The following is a 16,460-nucleotide window of genomic DNA, read 5'->3' as shown; positions in this document are numbered from 1 at the left end:
CTTCTTTCTATCATTTTAGTTATTTTAACTATTTTGATTTGCATGCATACCCCCAGGTTTGGGCCATGCATGCAAGTGGCTAAATATGTCTTTTTAGACACAATGGCCCTCATTTATCAATGGAGTGTAAAAAACGATCTGTTTTTTTCACCACATTTTGCGTAGGGCAACGTTTGCGTGGCATTTACGAACACGTCCTAAACAGACACACCTGGCCTACATTTGATCCCAGCATTGATAAATGCGCAGGCTGAAATTTAAATAACACGCCCTTAATTATTCTCGAAACACCCTGATTTTACGACCAGAACAACCCGAATACGTCCTAACAACCAAAGAAAAGCCATGTCCGTGTCCCACACAGACGACGCACACATGCACGCACGCACACACCTACATACGCAACTAGGCTACTTGGAACAGCAGCATTTTGGTTTACACAGCAGTCTTTGACAGTGGAAACATGGGATTAACCAACGGTACAATCTTTGACAAGGAGGCTATAGCACTGCAGCCGACATGAATGACACAAGTCACTGCCATGAATACTTTTGGATATATTAATTTAAACCATAGCCTACCCGTGCCGTGCGTGCGCAGACAGAGCGCGTTCATTTGGTTACAAGCAATCATAATTCCCCATGGCCATGATCTCACGGGCTCGCCACGTCACGTTTCATCATTAAAGGGACTACACCATGCTTTTAAAACTCTATTTTTTGAATAAATATATGCTCAAAATTGAGTCTTAGACAGGTCTTAACCCTCAACAAACACTCTGACCATTCCTTTTGTTTCTACTAGCTGTGCTATAATTAGGCTCTGCAGCTGCAATACCAAAACGGCCTTTGTTTGCTCAGGGGCGCATCTAGTGGGGTTTTTCCACCCCTCCCCCCTCCCCTCCTCTCCACTCCTCCAACGTTGACAACACATAATGTTAATATTGGGCCAATACAAAAATAGGATAATGTTGCAGCTCTGATTATAGCCTACTGTAGGCCTATGTTGTATGATATAAGCCTACTGTCAAATGACACAGGGCGACCGTTGCTAGACCAGACATTAGAGAACGTTAATCTACATTAGACAATCAACCCCACCCGCATTGTATTTATGTATAATGTATAAAAATTAATGAAATATAACAGCCCATAAACCATAAAACTGTCTCCGCGACTCACAAATGGGTCCCGACCCAGTGTTTGGGAAACAGAGGGAAGCATCCATTTCATATAATAGTAAAGTACGTTCAGAATCGGCGATCGCTGTTTGGGGACAGTGAGGGGAGAGGCGGGGTGTTTTAGCCCACTCTAGACGGGGACAGCGAAGGGAAGACCGGGGGTGTGTGCCCTCTGTTGCCGGCCAGCTCCCTCTATAGCCTGGCCACCTGGCCACCGCGGCGAGCTCCCACCCGGCCACCGCGGCGAGCTCCGCGGCGAGCTCCCACTCGGCCACCGCGGCGAGCTCCGCGGCGAGCTCCCACGCGGCTCGCTCCGTCACTGGATTGAAAATTTAGGCCCAGGCTTCAGAAGGCCTCGGATCATTAAAAATTGTCTTTTGTTTCCTTGTTAGAAGGGACAAAGCTTGGGTCCTCGCAGTCTATAACGTCACATATATAGTGCAATCCAGGAACGTTAAGACTTCTCCTTGGACATGTTGATAGCAAAAATGTTGATAGAATAAAAGAAGGAAATGACTCTGTCTACTATACAGGGAGGCAGAGTGAGAGAGCACTGAGTGAGCAGCCCCAGAACAGTAAGCCAGCTGCAGATGGAGGTGGAGGCTAAGCAAATTAGAAACAAATTGGTTTTTACCCGAAGGGCGGGGGGGGGGGGGGGGGGGGGGAATCCGTGTGACGTCACACGGATCAACTCTCAGAACAGCATTGTTCTGAGAACCCGTGGAAAGCTAAAATAGAAAAAGTGAAAATTCATGGTGTAGGTCCTTTAACTCCAGCATAGTTGTACAGTAGCTACTGTATACATTGAGAGACCCCACGGTTACGTTTTGGATATTAATTTAACCCAATTTCGGCAACGAGTACAATGCGCGTTTGAGTGCTTGAACTAGCGATCATGTACCGTTCCTGCGCGGGCTGGTCTTCTCCCCGGTGGGCCGTGGACCCCCAAATAAATCATCTGCAGCGTGCGTGCGCTGGGCTGGGCACAGCCAGGTTTGGACCTTCGCTTTTATCCATATTTAAAAGGACTCACGACTCACAGCGGTGCCGCGCTGGTCCCAAAAATGCTCTCGCATGCGTTCGTATATGTGCTTAATTGTTCTGAGCCAGATCTCCAATCTTAAGATTTATTCTGTTAAAGCAATTAACAGCAGATTTCTTCTATATCGCTAGATTTAAATTGCTTAATGCTTGTTTGTAACTATAAAATATAAAATGTTATATTTTCACAGGATTATTTAATATTGTGTTGGATATACATTTTCGAGTGGATACATGTGTCCATTTGCCTGTCAGATAATAGACAATGCTGCTCCGCACGTCTACAATGGAACAAAGTGGTGTAGGATGATTCCTACACCACCTCAGGACTTGACGTGAGATTTGATCCTACCCTAGACCAAAGTCAAAGTCAAGTTGAAATGATAAATGCCGAGACTTGCCTAAATTTCCGTGTACACCCAAATTTTGATCTGCACCACGTTGATAAATGAGGGCCATTAAGCGCATTCCCAAGATGCACCGCAATCTTTCATGGACAGATGTGACTTATGGGGGCTGGTGTAAATATTAACAAAGACATTGCCGGCTTATTGTGTCTAAAAATACAAATTTAGCCACTTGTACGCATGCCCCCACCCACTGAAGTCAAAATCGCTAAAACAATAGAAAGCAGTAAATGAAAACATTTTAACACTTATCTTTTCTTTTCTCTAAGGGAGGGGTCGTTTTTTATTGAGGGGTGTTACTGGAGAAAATGTATAAGCCTTTTTATAAAATGCCATGACCCTCCCTCTCAATTGGGGAAAAAATCAGTGACCCTCCCCAAGCATTAAAATAAAAGAGATTGACCCTCCCCTACAACATGGCATTTACCACAGTATAATTATGCCTATAAAACCTATATTATTATATTCCTAACCAGTGGCGAGAACAGAACAGAGATTTTTTTCTTTCTTTCTTTTTTTACTGTAAATAATTAGGATTTTTTTTATGGTTAAAAACGGGTACGGGCGGCAGCAGCAATGAACAATAATGAATAGGCTAATATAATCCATTGAGATCCCAGCTGCACTTCATCCCAAAAACACATTTCCAAATATAAACTAACACACCCTCCAAACTAAAGTAACACACAGTGAGTAGCCTATAGTGCTGCTAGTGTAAAAGTCAATGTGGACATCACATAAAAGGTGAGAAGTTCTCACAGGTTGAGAACAGGTTATTTGACATCTAGGTTACAGATTAAACAGTTGCCACATGTGCACAACACAGAGAAGGCTTGTAACTGCTGCCATTCATTTTGTGCTGTTGATTGCCTGTCGTCAAATCTGGGTCAAATGCGCATTTTCAACGAGCGGTCGTTAATTCTTTTTAGCACCTTTTCACTTTTTACTTTAGGGAGGGGGGATACAGTTCTGACAACCATTGTTGCTGCCTTACACAGCTCTCCATTGTTTTAGGAAAATACATTGTATAAACACAGCCACTTCAGTTCATTCACACTAACTGCAGTGACTGTGGGGCATTTCCAGGGATGGCACCCAGGGTTTGTCATTAAATGAAGCAGAAGGCTGTTGACAATGGTTGCATAAGTGCCTGTACCTCTGGAGCCATTGTTTGCTTTTGAAAAATTCCATGACCCTCCCTTGAATTCAAAGTGAAATCAGCAGACCCTCCCTAGGACTGAAATTGAAATAGCATGACCCTCCCCTATTTTCCTCCAGTAACACCCCTCAATAAAAAACGACCCCTCCCTAATTACAATCTAAAATATGAACCCATGTTGTAAAAAAACAAAGTTGTCCTTAATAAATTTGAATTTAAATCCGGTTTTGACCCAGTGTCTCTATTGTAATTGTAGACTCTATAATTATATATCTACATATTACCCACTATAGACTCTATATAACTCTATGTCTACATATAACACATTTTAGACTATAACATCCATATAGTGGGTTTTGACCCAGTCTCTCTTAATTGAACATCCTCCACTTCCTTCCACCTCTGTCTCACTTTTATTCTCTTTGTTTTCCTTTTCTTACATATAATGATATGATAAATATTAAAAACATTTCAGCTTACAACCTTTAAACTTGTAAAAGCTCAATTTGTAACGGACGCAACAACACACATACTTACACTCACACACACACACACACACACACACACACACACACACACACACACACACACACACACACACACACACACACACACACACACTTAGGAATGCAAGAAACTAAAACTAAAAACATAAGTGCAATGGAAGTTTGTTCCACACCCACAGTTTGGGTTAGGGTTAGGGTATGACAGTGGATCTGGGTGCTGCAAGTGCATCACTGCTCAACATTTCAAATGGCCATACTTCATTGTTATAGCAGTGTTTAACACTTCTAATCTGCCATACTTCAGCGTTATAGCAGTGTTTAACACTTCAAATGGCCATACTATGGTGACCATTGCCACATAAATGAATGCCGCATAATAAGCGGCCTGAAAATCAAGTGTTGTAAAAACACGTCAATTGTCCTCACCTTCTTTTTTTGCCGTTCCGTGGTCGTGGTAATGGCCTTGGGCCTCTAGGGTCAACTCCAACTCTGTTCCGTGGTCGTGGTCTTGGTTGAGTGTCAGCTCCAACTCTTTTCCGTTGTCGTGGTCGTGGTCATGGTCGAGGCTCAGCTCCAACTCTGTTCCATCGTGGGGTTGATGGTCCAGGGTCAGGTGGAACTGGACAGGGTCAGCCTCACACACACAGACGAGGACAAACAGCAAAGCACCACAAGCCTTCATCCTGAAACTCACTGACTATGACTCTACACAAAGCTAACTTCACTGGCTATATACTCACCACCTCCTAAAGGAACAAAGCCTTTTCCAAAACGCTGCAGGCTCACATGTAACCCAGTCCTTAATCACAATGTGTGTTGACAAAGGTGAATGAAATATACACACTCTCCTGAATGGTGAATGACACCAAAAACGTACAGTTCTCTTTACCGGAAAATGATGAACCTGAGATTAATTTCCTTATGGTGATCCATAGGCTTTGTCTTTGTCCTTACATTCACACACACACACACACACACACACACACACACACACACACACACACACACACACACACACACACACACACACACACACACACACACACACACACACACACACACACACATTCACACTGATGGCGGTGCCGCTTCTCCACCAAGGCGACCAGAGTGAAAGAGGGCAAACCGAGTCAACTCAGCAGAGGGATGAAGTTGCGACGTGCCCCTCTATCAAGCTAAGGACTCGTGTCACTTTTAAACCCCCTTATTTTAGTCCATCTTTTATCCTTTTATTGGTTGTTCCTCCCGCTGTAAGGCTCTGTTTGGAGACAATTATAGTCCTTTCTGTTCTGAGAAAACCATATGCTTTTATTTCCTTTTAGACTTTATATTCCTATTATAGGCTATACATGTGATAGTGTGCAGTGTGTTTGATTTAGAGTGTTATGGCCAATAGGCCATCGTGGACAGTGAGTTATTTGTTTGGGTCTTAAAGGAGACCTGTGGTGAGGAGGCCATTTGCCAGCTAGGACTGAAGGACTGTTGTTCTATTGCAAAAAGAGGACTGCATGGACATTGTCCTAGTATAGGAAGACTGTAAAAAAAAACTCTATGTTAAATCGTTTTTACATTTAGCAATAAATCTGTTCATTGCACCTTCGTCTGGTTATTTCTCTGCTCAACCCTGGTATAGATAAGAACCTGTTAGAAAACATTTGAAAGTGGTTATTGGAGTTCCCTCTGTGTGTGTGTGTGTGTGTGTGTGTGTGTGTGTGTGTGTGTGTGTGTGTGTGTGTGTGTGTGTGTGTGTGTGTGTGTGTGTGTGTGTGTGTGTGTGTGTGTGTCACTCCCCGTGTCACTGGTACTATTAACCCATTCAGGCCAGGTACACATTTTAGTGTATGGGTACAGTATGTACAGTATGTATCAACATATTTGTTTTTGTAGGCTAATTTCTGATTTGGGCCTAACTATAGGTTAGGCCTAAATGGGTTAATAAAGTCAGAAAAAGACCCCAGAAATACATTTAAAAATATTTGTATGTTATGAGGCTGAAAATGTCGGCCCTGGCCCAACATGGTGCCGCAGTTTTACAGCTCATGGCCGGCCCGAAGCCCCACGACCTTTTATTGATGTATTATTATTGATTAATTATTTTCTAGCGTGCGCTATCACTGACTTAACACACCTGCTGAGACATGCTCTCAATGGTCTAGAGGGTGAAATGCAATGAAGGTTTGGTGCCATGGCATAGAACAGTGAAGTCATGGCATGACTCGCTCATCCCGTGGTTCCACGGAAGTAATTCTCTCTGGAGAATAACATTGAGTCATCTTAAATCTTCTCATAAGCATTGTGGTCCAAAAATAAACAAACAGCCTTTGCGATATTGTCGGTGACGTGGCTCTGTATGGTTTATGATAGTCAGTCACTCATAAGTGATAAAGCCTGTTTCTAGCGAAAATTTAACTAATTCGGCGACAGTAACATTAGCGTTTTCTCCCCATCAGTTGATTCTTCATATCCATATGAGTCAAACCGCTGAGATCATTTGTTTATAATTGGAACACAGTTCTTATATGATGCCATATGAAAAAAGGTCTATGGCAATTCACAATGGGGGAAGAAAACCGCGAACCAGGTAGGATGTGTAAATTACGTCACACTTCACTACTCTATTGGTCCGAAGGTTCATTAGTCCGAATTTGTTAAGAATAACCCTAACCCTAACCTTAACCTCAGTAACCCTAACTAAATTTGGACTAATGAACCTTCGGACTAATGAACCTTCGGACTTATGGGCAGTCCCCGAATGTTTACCTTAGTAAGTCATTTAGGACGGGAACCCCTTTCGGGACGAGAGCCCCTTGGGATTCTTGTTGCTATGGAACATATTTTTCTTTTTGTAGTTTTTGAATAAACAGTCTGTTCAGCTATTTTCAATGCAGTCCTAAAATGTTGATGTTCTCACAGGTATAGTAATACAAACCTGTGCGTGCGTCAGCCAGGTGATGATTTATTTAGAGAATAATAATGTCTCTGTAATCTCTCTCTCTCTCACACACTCTCTCTCTCTCACACACACATACACACACACACACACACACACACACACACACACACACACACACACCCACACACACACACACACACACACACACACACACACACACAAAGCTCTGTTCACTTTACAGGAATATTATCACTATATATGATTGATGAAGTACATAATAATAATACTATTGTATTGAAATAGTCCTACACTGTATACACATGTATACACACTCTCCTGAATGAATGACACCAAACACGCATAGTTCACTTTACAGGAACATGATGAACCTGAGATTAATTTCCTTATGCTGATCCATTGTGACACGCATGATTGTTGACATAGTTATATAATATAAATACATATCTATATTGTTTAAATGGGACATTGATATGCTGTTGGTTCGCAGCAGAGCATGTGATGGCAGCATGTACAAATAAAGGTAGCCCTATTTTAAAAAATACATTATTTGTTTACATGGCTGTTGTGTTGGATACGGCTCAAAATCCATGCAGTGCAGCCTGAGCGCAGCAGGTGTTCTGAGCCTTTGTTTAGGCAGCGGTCTGTTAAAGAGTGCAGCGGTCATTATACGCATATAATTCACCTCTGATTTCAGCGATTGACCAAACAGAATCAAGCATTCAACCAAGCCGTGTTCACAGCAAAATTATTATTCTCTATAACTAAATCATCACCTGATGCACGCAAACGTGCACACGCACAAGTTTGTAGTACTATAAATGGTAAATGGTGCATTATATAACTTTTTATTCCAAAGCACTTTAAATTGTGCATTACATTCTCCCATTCATACACAGCTCTGCTAAAATCCAAAGCTTTCACTCCTGTCCACATTTACATGCACAATATTTATTCATTCTGAATGAACTCATTCCGAATAGAGATTTATACCCGACTGTTTACATGAAACCTGAATAAAAGCATATAAACAATATGTACTACAGTACCCCTCCACCAGACCGGAATGGAATATTCTATTCCAATTGAGATGTTTACATGAGCATTTTTATTCTGAATGGGCAGTCATTCCGAATACAATTGGAATACATGCATGTAAATGTATTGTCAGGGCTCTTCAGTTCTACAACTGCCTGCATGCCCTCTTCTCTCTTCTTAAAATGCACCTTTATGAGCCTTTCATGATCCATTTATTCAAAGTCCTTTTTCTTTATTTTATATTGGTGCTTAGTTTTGTCTCCTGTTGCCTCATATTATATTATATTATATTATATTATATTATATTATATTATATTATATGAAAGATCAGACCATCACATACTTTCTAATACACTTTACTTAACTCAAAGTGCAGAGCAGCAGCAACAACAGCAGAGTGTGACAACGTACATCAACAATCAATCGCCGAGCATCCCCGCTAATCACAACAACAGGCAAAGCTAGTCAAAAGATGCACACATCAAACTGAGGATCTTAACATAACAAAACACTCGTCAGTGAGACATAACAGGCATGATGCAGTATTAAATATTACATACTGTATTTATTTTAACAGTTATTTTATATGCAGCAATAAACCTTCAAGCAATTAATAGAAAACAAATAAAATTATGGCCCTAATTAAAATGGCCCTATTTAAGTTCCTATCACACAAATATTTGGAGGACCCCCAGTAGTAACTCTGAGGACCCCCTGTAGAAGACCCCTGATTTAAAGTTATACCATGTAACTTTTTTTATAAAACAAATCTTAAAATTGTCCTAACTGTTAAATCGCTAAAGTTTTAGAACACCCATTTTCAGCTTCTAAAGCCTTCTCTTTATATGTTTTCTATGATCCTGGCCGGGGTCCGGTTTTCACGGAAAAATAGCGTCATCTGCATCATCTGTATACGTTGTGTATACGTTGGCCAATCACATCGCGGATCATACACACATGATACACTACCGGCCAATCACAGCTTATCTGCCGTGTCTTCAGGAAGTAGCCTCGCTCAGCTACAGTGTTTACCAGGGAGAGTGTTTTCTGCTGGTGATTCAGTCAGAGTGTATCAAAGGGTGCGTTCGTAAATGCGCCCCGTTTGTGGTTAGGGTTAGGGGTTATGGTTAGGTTTAGGCATAGTTTTACTGAGGTTAGGGTTAGGGTTAGGGTTAGGGTTAGGCATAGTTTTAATGAGGTTAGGGTTAGGATTAGGGTTAGGTTTAGGCACTCACTACACTGAGCACACACCCGGTGCGCATTTCCGAACGCACCCTTTGATACACTCGGACTGAAACACCAGAGGAAAACACCATCCCGTGTTTACCATGGTGAAGGATTCTTAACCTCTTAATCCCCAAATCCTGGCCAGAAAATTACGTTCTACCATGCGTTCTACCCCTCCACGGATTTGTATCCGTCGCGCCGCTCCGGTGGTCCGCGACGACTCCGGGCAACTTACACAGTATAGCTTTAAGTAAAAAAAAAAAAAAAAAAAAAAGAAACCCTCCGTATTCAAACATTTATGTACCAGAACATGTAGGCTATAAACCATAATTATATATAATGCACTTAACCATTTACAATACATTTTGAATGGAACAAGAACTCTTCACTGAGAGTAAAAACATTCACTGAACAAGTAGGCCTTATGTTGGTGAAATGATCAGGCCATCACATAGTTTCCCAATGAACTTTACTTAACTAGCAGCAGCAGCAACATGAGAACGATATGACTAATCGATCCCCAAAAAAACCCACAGAGAAGAACAGAACATCAGTCAGTAAGACATAACAGGCCTATAGTAACATTATTCAATGAACTGAATGCACGTGTAGCTCATTTAGCTGGATTTTACATGAACTTTGGACCGATATCTGTCTGATCGGATTTCTTTTTTTTTTAAATTGAAACATTCTTTTTTAATAATTCAATGAATATTGCAGTTTTATGCTAATTATTCTTCTGCCTCTAAAACATACATGCAAAGTCACATGATGAAATGATGAAATAGTGTAGAGGGTTAATTAAAATATCACTGAAACCAATGTTACCCCAAATGGCCAAAAACGCCTCAAATCATGAACACAGCCTGCGATTTGCGTAAAGTTTTTGCACACACATTCCCACTTGGTCAATGAACGGATGCCATCCTTCTCACATTGGCCTGGTATAGCGCCACCAGCGGGTCAACTTTTGCATAACACATTTTTGGAACAAAATGCCTCAAATCATACCGTTAAGTTCATGTAATAACACTGCTTGTCTGCATTGTAGTTCAATTACATTGTAGTTGTAATTACTTCCGTAACGTTAAAGAAAGCACTGCATGCAATCTTGACATTTTGTACTATTATAGCCATTGTTTTTTGGCTTGAAGCGAGCCCACAATTGTTTCGAAGGAACAATATTTTCTAGTTATTTTTATAAATTAATCTTACAGCGTAACACAAAAGCATATAAAGTAGCAGATCCACAAGGTCGAAATGTGGCGCCAAGCAACGCGTTTTGAGCTTGTCGCTCTGCTACTTTGTATGATTTTGAATTTGAACCCTGACTATACCTGTACCATGGCCTCGTTTCACATTGTGCCACCGTGGCACACTCATTGTTCATAAATTGCACTGTTGTATGTACAGATATGTGTTATACATATGTTTTTGTCCTAAAGCTGAAAATAAACTGAACTGGAATCTTAGGGGGACTGCCCCATAGGTCGAACTCCCGTTGGGTCGAACAGCGTCGGCAGGTTAGATAATCACCCGCGAGCATCGGCAGGTTAGATAATTACCCGCGTCACGGTTACTGAGGTTAAGTTTAGGGTTAGGGTTAGAGTTAGGCATAGTTTTACTGAGGTTAGGATTAGGGTTTGGGTTAGAGTTTGGTGGTCGATCTAAAGGGTGTTCAACCTAATGACATGTTACCGAATCTTAGATTAAGGGGCACACAAAAACATCTGCACAGTGAATAAACATTTAATGCATGTTCTTAAAAATCATGGTGAAACATCAAAGAAAAGTGGGGTTGCCGCGACACGAGTCACACTTGCAAATTAATGACAGTGAGCGCAGATGGTCATCCCCTTTAACAGCAAAAAAATATCACATTGTTTAATGCAGTGTCATCTCCTACACCTTGGTCACTCTGCACGCGTGTCTGGATGCCACAGATTCCTTCGGGGCACTTGTTGCTCCAGCCGCCCCATTTGCCCCAGTTCAGGCCAGAGTCGCCGTTCAGCCGAGTCCCATCGTCGCACCTGGAGCAGAAGTAAAAGTACTGTAAATTGGAAATACTGGAAAATTATACCTCTAAAGTGTACTTATACAGTAGTTGAGTGTGTGCTATACTTAGTTTCACCACTGACTTGAAGTTGATGTCATTGACGGCCGTGTCATCATAGCAGCTATCCGGCTCCACATTTAGCACGAAAGCTACCAGCCTACCGGTACCATTGTTGCACCACTTTTCTTTCCCCCAGACACCCCAGCTAGGAGAAATAAATAAATAATAAACATATGGATTGTTAAAGGACTTTTCTATTGATTACTCATGCCATGCAGACTTCAGTTCAATAATATTTTTAGTTTTTTCTCACATTCCTAAGCCAAAAATGTGATTACAATGAATGTACCCCCATTGATTCCGGATGGGGACCCAAATCCATTGGGGTCCCCATCCAGAATCAATGGGGGTAAATTTACTACAATCAAATTTTCGTCTTAGGAATGCGACAAATACAAACAAATATTATCTGCATGGTGTGAGTAATCAATAGAAAAAAAAGTCATTTTGAAACAAACAATAGAATGGAAAAATGTTTTGTCCCGAAACTTTAACTTTTTCCCTGCCAGATTATTTATTTATTTATTGGGTCTGGTGCCATCAAAAAGCGGCTTACCTTTGCGACGTTATAGTAGATAGATAGACATTTCTTTTTTTTTTTTTTTTTTTTTTTTTTAAGTGCCTGGTCTGCACTTTCGCAGACCAGGCAGCAGAGGGCGGCGTCATGCAAGAATTAATGTGAATTTGGCTGGTCTCGCTTCCCATACATTGAGAGCACACTCTATCAGGGACAGAGAAAATCAACACGGAAGAGAATTGGTCTCCGTTGATGTTAACGCATAATGGATTTTTAAGACCATCACTGCAGACGATGTGATTACAGTACACGGCGGCGCGACCCCTCATCAGCTTAAGGACATCAACAAGGTAAACGAACGAACGGCCGTATCGGCGCGGCGCGACCTCGAGAATTGGGGCGAACAGGAACGTCCAAAGCAGTATAAGAGTTAAGAAATGTAAGTGGTAAAGGGTTTTAGTGGTTCTGTGTTACAGACACAATAACCTCGCGTCACCAGGCTTCCCACCACCTCAAAGAGGAAAGCCTGGTATTCAGGGACGTGCTGGGCCGCTGATTCAGCCCGGGAAAAAGAATTAGAGAGGCCCTCATTGCGCGCTATAGAGAGATATAGTAGCTGGGTTGCGGTGTGGGTTAGGGTTCGGTGTGAGGCGTTGTGTGCTTGTAGATCGGCTGTTTTCACTACTTTTGTGCAAACAGTTACATTTTTACTTTTGTGCAAACAGTTTAATTTTTTCCTAATGGCCGGCCTGGACCGGCCGGGAATGAACCGGCCGTTCGGGAGTTGTCCCGCTTTTCCCAATGGCCAGCACGTCCCTGCTGGTATTCATTCTAAAACTGGGGCGTGTGATCCGGTTTAGAAAAAAAAAAAAAAAAGGAAAAAAGAAAAAGAAGGGTTCCAGTGGTGGGTTCACATAATGAGTTTCAATTAGTTTAGTCTGGCGAGTCACGCTATGTGTTAGAATAAAAGAGGGACTAGCATAAGATTATTATACGAAAAGAAACATCGATTATACCAAACACATATTAATCTAGTGAAATATTTTGAGGTGCACAACATGCACGGTTCCCGCTGTGGGTTCTGGCCACCTGATGCCGAAAGTTATTTCCGCTCCGGACCGGATCAGAAAACCGAAAATGGTATCGATCCCAGGCTACAGACACAATGGGGCTTTTAAGCCGTGACATCATTTTGTTGTCAGACCTCCAAGCAGATTTATTATCAATATCTGTCCCTCGCCATTTCAACAGATCCGAGACAAAAATAACGACTGAAGTATAATTCTACCACTTTTCTTTCAATAAGAAAGAGAAGAAAAATAAGTAAATAGTAAAAATAGTAAAAAGATTCACGGGCGCTGGGGCCTTTTGGCCCCAACATTTCTCCTCTGCCTACAAAATGATGTCAGACTTAACAGCCCGTTAGCCTCGGTACCCATGAGTTGTTTTTGACACAAAGCTTTGTGGTGAATCTGAGGCTACATGCATACATACTTACTGTCCGTCATCTGATGTCACGTCATCAGTGACGTGACCATCTAACGTAATACAGTACAGTTTGATGCCATTCAGTGCCGTGTCATCAACACCCCAGCCCTGCTTGCCCTCCACCTGTGTGAGACATGCAGACCGAGAAGAGAATAGAAACAGTGGTTCTTAAAAGGATCCCTGACTAGTAAGCCATGTAGGTCTTAATATGTTATAATAACCCTATTTAACCAAAATATACCATTAAAAGAAATTACAATATATTCCTTTGAGAGAAGAAAGTTCATATTTTCAACCCATGGGGGGAGCCATTGCATTGTCCGTGACAAGCAGTGATGGTAGTAGATGTTTTTTAGCTGGTCGGGCCCATAGGGTTAATATGGAACTTCAAAACAACGTTCTCTTTACAATATTTAAAACATTGTATTGATGCTCAGATTAACTGTAGTTAGTAGTGTGGTGCTTTTCTGTTCTGTTCATATCAAGTAGGATGTTTTGCCGTGCCTGTAAAGCGTTTAATTCAACATTTAAAACTTGTTTACACCGCCATTTTATATGGGCCCGACCTATACGTCATCACTGCTTGTCACGGACACTGCAATGGCTCCCCCCATGGGTTGAAAATATGAACTTTTTTCTCTCAAAGGAATTGTAATTGTTTTTAATGGTATATTTTGGTTAAAGAGGGTTATTATAACATATTAAGGCCTACATGGCTTACTAGTCAGGGATCCTTTTAAACTTTTTTTTTGTCAAAGATTTTAGCTGTTCATTAAGGAGTTAGCCTACATAGTGATGGTGGGGTTGCCCAAAATTGGGTTGTGATATCAAAAGGTTTGAGAGCCCCTGCAGTAGTAAACTAAACTGTAATGTAAGAAGTACATTTTCTCACCCGAATGCTGAAGCCTCCAGCGTATGACCCATTTGGACACATTTCCTTAAAAGCCCAAGCACCCCAACGTTGGCCATTATTGACCGAGATACTCACGATTCCAGCTGCGCCTGAGAGAGAGAGATGAACCAGGAACCCCACTATTACAGATTGTATACCATTGTGTTGCAGATTAAAACTGTTTCATAGATTTCATAGATGGCTTCATAGACTTATTTGATAGTGTTGTATAAGTCAGGCCTTCATCGCTACCAAAATAAACAATACACTAGAATGCATAATTACAACACAATGTGAAATACTAAAAGACATGGGGCATGGTTGAAAGGGAAGGAATTTTAAAGTATCTGAAAAATTGTGTTTAGTTGTTCTATTTAGAATAAACATGAAAAAAAAAAAACACTTAAACCCTACAGCATAATGGAGCTAAAATTGCCGATATGCTATTTTCAAAGAATGTTTTCTATCTTTTGCTGAATGGGATGCTAGGGTTCATGTGGTAAAGTAAGACTACATATATTATGCTGTAGTTGCAAGCATTTCGTATATTTTATAACCTTTTCATCATGTTAAGGCCTTTGCACACAGGCGCGTTTATCCGCACGGATAAAACGGACAATTTCATTTTTTTTTTAAGAAAACAATGATTCTTTATGACCTCATGCACACCAGCTCTGAATTTGCCCTGCGGCAGGTGGCTGCGGTAAGTGCGTTTCTTTTTCCGATCGAACCCAGTTCGATTTGTGCGTCTTGTCGCATGCGGTAAAAACTCGTTGACTCCTTTTATGACTCCTTTTCGGATCCGCAGTGTTTTTCTAGTTCTAATAAAATATATATTTCAATGTGCTTTTAGTTGTGGTTGTATTTTTTCCACTGTACTCTTGCACACTCTTTTGTCCTCTGCAGTTATGTTGAAATTAAACTGAGTAGTGATTCATTGAAAGTAATTTGTGGTAAAGTTCTATTGACTAATGGTTCAGTTGTTTCACCTGGGGTAGTAGGTACAGTGACAGGCAGTGATGAATTACTAAATGACAGTTCGAGTTAGTTTAATACATTTGAAGTACAGTTTCAATTACTTTTGATGAAATATTACCTGCTGGTGTATTCGTGGTTATTGTTGTTAAAGGTGCTGCTGTTGTAGGCGCTTGAGTTGGCGGCAGAACCACTGTAAGAATAAAACGTTCATATCAATACTGGCAATAACTAATAGGCCTAACAAGAACAAATGGAATGTCTTTAAACATGTCAAAGGCACATTTTGAGCCTGTATGGGTTGAGTCAGCAATTCTTACCATTTGCAACAATAGATGATGTGTTCACAGGAAGGGAGAAATTAGAGCTGGATGCAGCCTCCACGAGAGTATTAGCTACAGAAGAGGCATTGGGTGTAGTTGCATTTGCATCTTGGTTGAATATTAATTCAGTTTCCACCTGAACTGATCCTGAGCTGTAAAAGTAATGTTGAAAGTTTTTTTTAAATTTGCTTAATCATTATTATTATAAATCTATGTCTATGTTTATGATTGCATTACATGTACAAGTGAATTATGCTGTATGTTAATCAGTTTAACACATATATATTGTCACTGTCAGGCCGAAACCTTGTATCTCCAAGTTTCAAATGTGTGTGTTTTTTGGTAAATTAAAGCCTTACTTCATCCCTAAAAGTGTCACACAAAAGTAGAGAAAAAAGCAGAGCTAAGCACACAACGCCTCGTGATTGTGTGCTTGTAGATCGTCTATTTTTCAGCATTTAAAAACGTTTTGAAAATAATAACAAAAAAATAAGGTTTTGGACATACAAGGTTTCCACCCGACAATAGCAATATACATAATACAGTAAATAGCATTGTTGCATACCTGAAGCCGATTACAACAGTGCGATTGAAATTAGAAAACTTTGCCTTATAGATGTAGTCCATCTGTAAACAGAAATTCAATCATTGAAAAAATTACAGGAAAAAGACCAGAAGAA

This window comes from Nannobrachium achirus, assembly GCF_963921795.1.
Source record: "Nannobrachium achirus genome assembly, chromosome: 3".
NCBI classification, from domain to species: Eukaryota; Metazoa; Chordata; class Actinopteri; order Myctophiformes; family Myctophidae; genus Nannobrachium; species Nannobrachium achirus.
Note: the sequence above shows the minus strand (reverse complement) of the source record.